This window comes from Manacus candei, unplaced genomic scaffold (genome assembly GCF_025592945.1).
Source record: "Manacus candei isolate 608988 ecotype Guabito, Panama unplaced genomic scaffold, ASM2559294v1 h1tg000008l, whole genome shotgun sequence".
Lineage (NCBI taxonomy): Eukaryota > Metazoa > Chordata > Aves > Passeriformes > Pipridae > Manacus > Manacus candei.
Genome location: NW_026138056.1, coordinates 16,586,011 through 16,595,119, shown reverse-complemented (window position 1 = coordinate 16,595,119; position 9,109 = coordinate 16,586,011). Strand labels below are relative to the sequence as shown.

Here is a 9,109-nt window from a genome sequence, read left to right as displayed (position 1 = left end):
GAGAGGAAGTACGGGGAAACCTTAGATGACGGTACAAACCTATTAGGGGGAATCAAATCTTAGGTTGCTTTCTTCTAGAGGATTTTTGAAAGTAGTTTACAACAACATATTAGGCAGTGTCTAGTTTTAAAAACATCCAAGAAAGGATTTTGCATAACCTTTTTAGAGGGGCAGCCCATAGACAAGATATAGAACTTCTAGGAACAGCAGTTGGAATTTTAGTTCCTTACAATCTGGAATATATATCACCTAGAGCAGAGCTTTGTTTTCTTATAAATTTACATCTGAAATGTAAGACTTCGATTAAAGGTATTAAACAAAAATATCCAATTTTCACTAAAAGTGACATTACAAGTTCTAATAGAGAAGGCACATGTGGATAGACAGGTGTGGAAGGATTAATAGCAAAATATCTTCCTATGATCCACAGCTCACACACACTTCACAAAAATCAGACCTAATATGGAGGAAAAATAGAGAAATACTTATGTGCACTTACAAAATACTGACAAGTCCTAGTCAGGTTACCATGTGGAGCCAGGATGTTTCGTGGCATTATGAGGTGCCCAAGTTTGCTCTTGCTGTAGTAAAACAAGCAGAGGTGGAGAGAAGAGAGAGTAAGTCTACATTGTGGCACCAGGCAGAGTCACAGATAATGTCAGCCATTTCTAATTAAGTTACAGCAACCTCAACAAGGGGTTCTTCATGTAAAGAAAGTCCCATTACTAGTAAAGGTGGTGCCTACAGAACAAATAGTAATATACAGATAAGGGACTAGGCACTTATGCATATATATTGCTGATCTGCATTAGTAGCCAATGGTCTTGCACCCTGATTTTCAGCATAAAAATGGTGAAGAAGAGTGTTATTATTTTGAATAAAGCTTAGAATTAAATAATGGTTTATGAGATTTGTTTTGGCACATTTTGTTACTCTGATGTGATTTGACATTCCTGTTAGAGAACAGCACCCCTAGTGAGCTGGTTTGTGATCTCAGAATTTTGAAAGAGTTGTTAAGCTCACATAATTATTTTTTTCAAGCAAGCTAAGGTAAAAAATAAGTGGGTAGGTATCTGCAGCTGAAAACAGTCACTTTTTATTTCAATAAAACTTTTTACTGTGTGCTTAGTTAACTTAAGCATTTGCAATTCTTTCACGGTCCTCTGAGAGTCTGATTGATTGTGACGTGGCTCCTGGATCAATAGTGCTGTAGCATACCAAACAGTTGCCAATGTGAGTTGTATAATTGCTTTATAGAAAGCAATATGTCACTTTTCCCTGTCATGTGGATATGCTAATTCAGCTGTTTTTCTGGATGCAAAGCATTTCCTCCAAGAGTGATATCTGTGTATGTGTAAAGTGCTTTCATGTGCATATTTTTTGTGAATACCTGAGTACTTACTGGACGAGGTCCATTCAATACTAAAATGGAAAGCACAAGCAGTGTATTTTGGTTTAGTCTCTAGCTGACATTAGAAGTTCTCCAGATTCAGGACACAAGATTGCATCTTTGCTTGCACTTCAGCTGCAGAATATTTATTTCAGCTACTCATAATCATATAACTAACCGTTACTTTAAGGAGCAGTTTTGCAGAGCCACTCCTTGTGGTTTCCTGTTTCATGTAAGAGCAGGTTTTGTCTTACTACCTCGTGATACACTATGCTTTAAAAATTTCAGTAAATAATAGTATTTTGCTCCCAGAACAAAGCAAGAAAAGGCCAGAAGTTTTCCTTACCACCTGTGGGGATCCATTTGTCCTTTAGAAGCTTTATGAGGCATTGTAAGAATAGAGCAGAGAAAAAGTCTGCAATCATCTTCTTCACAGAGTTACTTACATATCACGCTCTAGTTCCATTTTTTTCAAGGCTTTATCTTTCATATTCATCTGAACTGTCTCATAATCAAACTGAGAAGAAGCAAATTTATGCAAATACTACTGAGATTTGATCTGTATTGCATAGGGTGGAATGTAGCTCCCTGCTAATTCTAGAGAAAACATAATGCTTTATTAAAGCTCAGCATCACAGGCAATTTAAAAAAATGTTTACTGTGGACCAGCTTTTCAATGGGACTTCACTATATACAACAGAAGGTAAAGCTGAACAGGGCAGATGCACTGAAACAGCAACTGTGCTATCAATTCTGTTTCAGCTTTTTAATTGCAATAAAATACAAGGTTGTTATGTTACTGGTATTTTCAAAGCATTTCTCTTTTGGGTCCCTGTGTATTCTGAAATGAGAATCTGAAGCTCATTTCAAAATAAAAAAATATATATCTATGACAGTTTATTTTTTGGTACATATTCTTTTGCTGTCATAAAGCAAAAAATTAAAAGTACTAGTTTCAAATTCTGATGGACTAAAACTTCTCTTTTGCAATGATATCTATGTATTATAATTATGTGCATTCAAGACAAAAATCTTTTATTATAATTATGTGCATTCAAGACAAAAATCTTTATTTGGCTCGTTCAGAAGTATTACAGAACCAAGTTATCACCTTTTTTTCTTGCAGGGCATAATGTCAGATAAAAGGTTCTGGTTGTCTAATGGCTAACAAGTGTTGAAATTCTGTACTAAGACATCCTACAGAGCACTGAAACATTAAATTTCTTTATGAAAGTATTACTGTTAGCATAAATCAAATTCTGTTTAGAGACACAGTAATAAAGACATTTTTAGAGTGCCCACGTACAACAATAAAATTAGCACATTAAAATATATTTGGTTACAACAACGGTAAGTTTAAATTTTGCCTGTTGCAGTAGTAGCAACAGCAGCAGCAGATGCTTTCAACAAGAGGAGAAGTAAATACTCTCAGCTGATGTTCAAATAGTGAATAAAAGATCAAGCTGATTCTCAGGAATATACCAAACAGTTCGAGCACCTGCATAAACGTGTGTAAGGTTCAGTTCAATTATAATTTCTTTTAAAATCAGAGGGGAGGTTTTGTGTTTGTATTGCGAGCTGTATTTAATAGCCTTGCAAAATAACTTGAAAATTAGATTACTCAGAAAAACTCTATTCCAATAACTGCTTCAAAAAGATGTCATACAATAACTGCTTCAAGAAGGTACCATACGAAATGGACACATGTAAAACCAATAATTTATTGAGTTTTAATTTAATAAGACTTACAGGAGCATCTGTAACCTGTAATATCTGTATCATTACTTTCTATTGTTTAAACAGTAGAAAAGCAGAGTGCTTAAGATCAGAATATTTGATAATATCAGCTTGGTAATAAACAAAACTTGGTTCAGTGTGTTTATTTCTTTAAATGCCCTGACCCCTCAAGGAGTACAGCAGCCTTTCACAAGTCCAGGTCAATGTAGGAAAAGCTAAATTTAGGTCCTTGGAGTCTGATCATGAAATGATTGTTTAGAGCTAACTGTTACTGAATTCTTCCTTTTTTTTCTCTTAGTAAAAATTTCTCTTTCAGAACACTTTATTTTATGACCATATCTATCTTTCCAGCTCTCATAAGGGAAAAAATGAAATATCTTCCCTGCTTTTGTTGATTATAGATTTAAGAATATTGCTGCTACCAAGGCTAGTTGTGGAATACAAAGAAAATAACTAAATTATTAAGTTCAGGAGTTTTCTTATCAAACACTACAACAGAACATGAGCATATGAAAGTACGTATTAAAGCCAAAAGCGCTTCAACTTGCTGCATCCCACAACCAATCAACCCAATCTGACTATAGGCATAGTCAGATGCCTATGCCTATGCCTGTTCTTAAAGATTTAGTTTTAAAACACTCAGGACTTACTAGAGGCAAAAGAAAGTTAATAATATTAATGGTAACTTTATTATTATTATTATTATTAATAATAATAATAAACTTAGTTTCCTTGACATTAGGCAGATGGAGCACAGTTTTGCCTGTGTGCTGTGCAACTCCTATATAGGTCTCACTACAGACCAAAACTGAATGTTAAAGTGTCCAGTGCTAAATTCTGTCTTTTTCTACATGGGTACAGAAGTAGAAAAGCACAGGAGTGCTTCCCATGTAGCATCTATCCAGGACAGGTAACTGCAGTCTCTATAATAAAAAGTCAAAAGAATTTCAAATTTAAATATACTCCTCCAAAGGGCACGGAGTAACCACAGTTCCCTCTAATAGTCTAGCTTTAAAATGTTAGAGCTTCCTGTAGCTCTGGCAGTTGCTGAGAGGTGGTGTAGCAGTTGTTCCCCTGAGTTAGATGACAATGTCTGTCATTTAGCAGCTAAATGAAAGATGAGGAATTTCAACTCTTACTGCTCTATACCCTGGCCCTCATGAGTCTCACAACAGTTCTGTCTGCCTGTGAAAAGAGAGATGCAGGCAGATAATGAGAAGGATAAGTGTTCATTTCCCACCTTAAGGTCTAGAGTTTTTAGCTTTCATGATATGAATCTACATGGACGGGTTAAGATAAGTTTAAGGTAAATTCAGTTCCTAATAGCTAATACTTCAGTGTTCCCAAAGCTTGTTTAAAGAGCTAAGTATTTCTTCCCTACAGTTCATTGCAGTGCCTGAGCACTCAGCAGAAACAATTTCTCACTCATTTATAGAAGGAGATGGTATTGACATTACTTTTATTTAACCTTCAGTAGTACTGCGATTGTGCTTTTCAGTTGCAAAGATAGACTGAAAGAGAGAAGGAACAGAACACTAGAAATTTTAAGTAGACCTCTAATTTGGCAAATCCATGACCAGGATGTATTTTAAGATGTATGGTTTTAAGTATTTAGGACTGCAAATGTGGCCCTATGATTTATGGCTCTAAGAAGGCATATACCTGAAATTAGGGAAAATAATATTCTGGGGAAAAAAGTGAAATACTTTGTGACAGGACCTAAATTCAGCCAAAGCCTTGAGAGGAATCTATCTGCTATTTTTCTTAAGAAGAACATGTCAAAAGGAACATGATAGAAAAAGCTGCTAAGCACAGTAAGTTTCCGATCAATTCGCAGATAAAATAAAATGCTTTGGGAACACATATATCCCTCATAGCCAGTGAGACCTTGCAGGTTGCTCTAAAGTTAATCTCAGTCCAGCAACTTCCAGTGGCATTTGGGGTTGCAGGAAATAACATTGCCCCAGGGTCCACATGAAACATCTGTCTTCATCAGCTTTGAGTGTGCTCCCAATTGCAGTTTCTTTTCCTTATCCCCTTCTTGTTTCTTCCTATACCACAGCCTAAATGTTCACACATACCCACTCTAGCACGCATTTTCCTGTGGCTGATTCATCCAGGGAATTGTGATGTATATAAACCCAATAATAGTGATTGCTTCTTCTGGAGAGAAGATTCCTAATAATGGCTCCTCATTGGTTAGCCAAATAAAGACATGCTCAGGCAACCCATTATATTTAAATTTCCTTTAATTCAGTAATTTCGTAGCTCAGTAATGGTCCCACTGAGTTAAATTAAGCCAACAGTTCTGTTTTATTTAATCCTCACAAGCTTTTACTTGTGTGTGCCAATGAGATGTTTTTTTTTCAGAAAGCTTAGTGAATATTGCACAGTGATTATGTATATACAGGGTATGATAGAGCAAAATTCTATTTTAATGAAGTGATAATTATTGTTTCAGAAGTTTCTGAAGGCAATAAATAATATCAAGCATGCACAGCTGATAACAAATTTTTTAAATACTTGCTTGTTGCCCTAATTAATGAGTTCACTGAGAGGAGGAGGGACTTTAAAGCCACTACAATAGAACAGCCCTAAATGCTTCATAGGAGATGGTCTTCAAGACTTAAAAGAGTCAGTTAACTTCTATTACATATTTCTAATATATGTTTATGTAATTTTAGGTTCTGCATGAATAACAAAGCTTTGGCTGGATCTGAGAATATGATTTTCTGTTAGCTTTTTTAAAATTTTTAAATGCTCTACAAGAATTTTTTTTGATACTTCTGATAAATATTGTGATATTGAAGTCTGTGGTAAATCAAATTCTTTCAGTTCATTTATGTATAATAATTACTTTTAGCTTAGCTGGTGCTGGTAGCCTCTGACAAAGAATAGATGGTAGAGACTTTCAGATTTAGAGATTTCACTTGGGGTTATACAGAATACTGAAGCCTGGAGTCTGGAATAGGAGTCTAAAGCAAAATTTAAATGATAGTCAGATCTGTTTCAAAAATATACTTCATTGTCTCTAATCTGGGTACCCACAGCTTCTTACCTGGTGAGAAAAAAGCAGTCATTTAATTAAAAACCTAGTTTGAAGCTAGCCTAAAATAAATTAGTTTTTTTTTTCTTTTGCTATCAGTAAGAACAGTAATTCCAATGACCTTTAGAGAGAAAACTCAACACAATAGCAACTCATGAATAAATCATAAGGTCTGATCCTGCATGTCTTGTTCTCATAAAGTTGTCAGGATTAGTCATGTCCTAAGAAATTGTGGGAGTGGGCTTCTTGAAATATGAGAGAAAAAAATTGAAACCTATTTCCTGGAGCCGAAGTGCATCATATCTTTTTTTTAGAAAAGTTTAGTTTTAGACATCATCAGATTTTCAAGTTCCCATAAAATGAGCTGTTTCTGGCTTCACATCCAGAACACAAGAAAGCCAACCATCAAAGACGGATCCATTTGCTTTCTTCCTGAACCAGATCTTTGTAGAATTGGTGAGAGGAAGAGACATTTCAGAAATGCATTTGTTTCTTGTTAGGAACAACAAAATACCTTTGGAAAAGTTTCCAAAAACAGAAAATGAAAGAAAGGAAGAGAAGGACGGCTGGAACAAAGTTAACTTCTCTTATTGAAGTGATTATAGTTTTTGGACATATTTGAGTAGTCAACTGAAAAGGAAATTGGAGAAAGGATGAAAGAGAAGTCAAGTTAAATTTATCTGGTCTAAAATATCATTTCTAGCCAGAACAAGACAGGGTAGGTAAAGATAGAAAGTGTTAATATTAGAGCTGAGAATCCTGACCACTGAAAACTTGATGAGAATGAATTTTCAAAAAAAAGAAAAAAAGATAATTGTTTTGTCCAAAATTTTACTAAAATAAAAAAAAAATGTTTTAGCACCTTTTGGACATTTAGAAATGGCCTGGATTCCATATTACTTCTTGTGGTTTTTTACATGAAAGCTCTCATACAGTTTTCAAGGAGTCCAAAAAAGACTAGCCTAAAAAAATAATACTATTATTAATAATAGAAATGATCAGTTTTACAGCAGATATAATAACCTGGGCTTAACTAGAATTGTTCTTAGCATCTGCAGACAGTTTAAAAATACTCTGATCCCAAGTATTTGGAGTTGGATCTAAAGCATGTTTAATGCACTTCAGTCTCTTCAGTCACACATGAGGGCAAAGGCTGAAAATGTTATTTTTCACAGACACAGCACAGGTCTATGCATCTTCAGAGGTTTTTGGTACAGCTTCACTCTCTTTTTCAGAGGTGAAAGTAGCTTCAGATCTAAAGCAAGTTACCATGGGCTACTATTAGTCAGATTTTTAATCCCTGGAAGTTTTGTCAAGTCAGATCAGAATTTTTGAGGTAAATGATTATTTTGAGATGATCAGTCAGGAATTTCATCTTAGGAGGCATGATAGAACTACACATTCTGAAAATGACAGTATCCTAATAAAACACTGTCATTTTCCAAACTACTATAATTATTTCAAATAAAACAGTGCAGCTTTTTACTGCCTAAAGAGATGGGACCAGGAGGCGACAACAATAGTCTAGCCTAGATAAACAAGTTAATATGTTTTGTATCTTGGGTCTAGTTCATATATGGTCCATGCCTACACTAACATCAAGCCACATCCTGAAAGCCAGCTATTCTACTTCTGCCATGTTTGTAACTCTTTAATTCTTGAGTAAAAGCTGATGTAGCCCTGAGGAACTGCTACACAGTTTAAGAGCAGCAGCAAACTGTTAATTAGTAAAAAGGTTTGTAATTCTTTTGTCCCATCAAAAAAATTCATTATTTTCTGTTGTTGCACATTTTTTTATAGAGCTAACTTCTCTTTTTATTTTCCTACTCTTGAAATCTTCCAAATACATCAATATTGCTGTCTTCTCTTTTTTTTTTATTGAAACAGGAACTATCATTCCATAAATATTTGTCTTTTTCAATTAACAGCCTTTTCACCTATCAAATCTTTCAAGAGATGCTGTCCTTTTATCTCTCTTTGTCAAACTTGTAGAAATATATCTAAAACCAATGCAAAGAACAATTTCACCACAATCCCCCCCCCCCCCCGGCCTCACTGTGACCTGAGAAATGCTCGCTAGGGCTCGGCCTTGACAAACAACACCTGTATGCTGAATATTTATCATTAATTTTGGTAATATGATCTCTCTCAAACTGTGACTATGTGACTTTAGCTGAAAGTGACTTCAAAGTACAAAAATAAACTTAGCTCATGTTATAATTGTGGTGTGGCTGGGTTCTGGTGCTACACCCTTATGCATGACAGTGCAAGCTTAAATCCTTGAGTGGTTAAGGAACTCCCCAGTCAGTCAGGTGCATAGCTGAGATAATAGATCAGCTTGAGACAATGGACTAACCTGAAAACTTACTCACCATTCACCTTTAACTATTTGACTGATGGTTACAGCAGCCCTCCAGTAGGTGGTTTTGAATGGTTGAAGAAATTGCCCCATAGCAACTCCCTCTGTGTCTAGCCCAATTTGTATGCCTAGATGTGCTTATTAACATCCATGCTGGAGTGTCCCACAGTGTCACTTCTGCAGAAGTGTCAGGTTGTGAATAGATAAGACACTTGTAAAAGTCAACAGAAACTCTTCCTGCAAAAATGGTCACAAGTTTAGTCTTCTTAATGCAGTCCTTAAGAGGTGCTTTGTGTGTAGTTGTGATGTATCAATGACAATGAGTTCTATATGCACCAGGGTGGTAACATAACATTGTGGTCAGCTGAACTGTAAGAACAGAACAAAATGGTAATTTAGGGAGTCTCTCCTGATTCAGCTGAATGCTCCACTGGGAGGATCCTTGCAATTAAACCTCCCCTCACCACTGGTCAGACATTAGTAGTTCTGCTTTAGAGATCTGATTCTCCATGCAAGTGTTACCCTACACCAAGATTCCAGTAAATTATTATTTTTCCTTTTAACAAAGATTTTATCC

The 9,109-nt window shown here is 35.5% G+C and overlaps 1 long non-coding RNA gene across 1 annotated transcript in view; it reads right to left on the bottom strand.

Moving 5' to 3' along the window:
* Positions 1-568: 568 nt before the first annotated feature.
* LOC127461990 (uncharacterized) overlaps positions 569-9,109 on the bottom strand; it is a 68,092-nt gene continuing 59,551 nt past the window's right edge. Inside the window, exon 3 of the long non-coding RNA XR_007900270.1 lies at positions 569-581. This is a non-coding gene — a long non-coding RNA (uncharacterized LOC127461990). The remainder of the gene's footprint in view (positions 582-9,109) is intronic.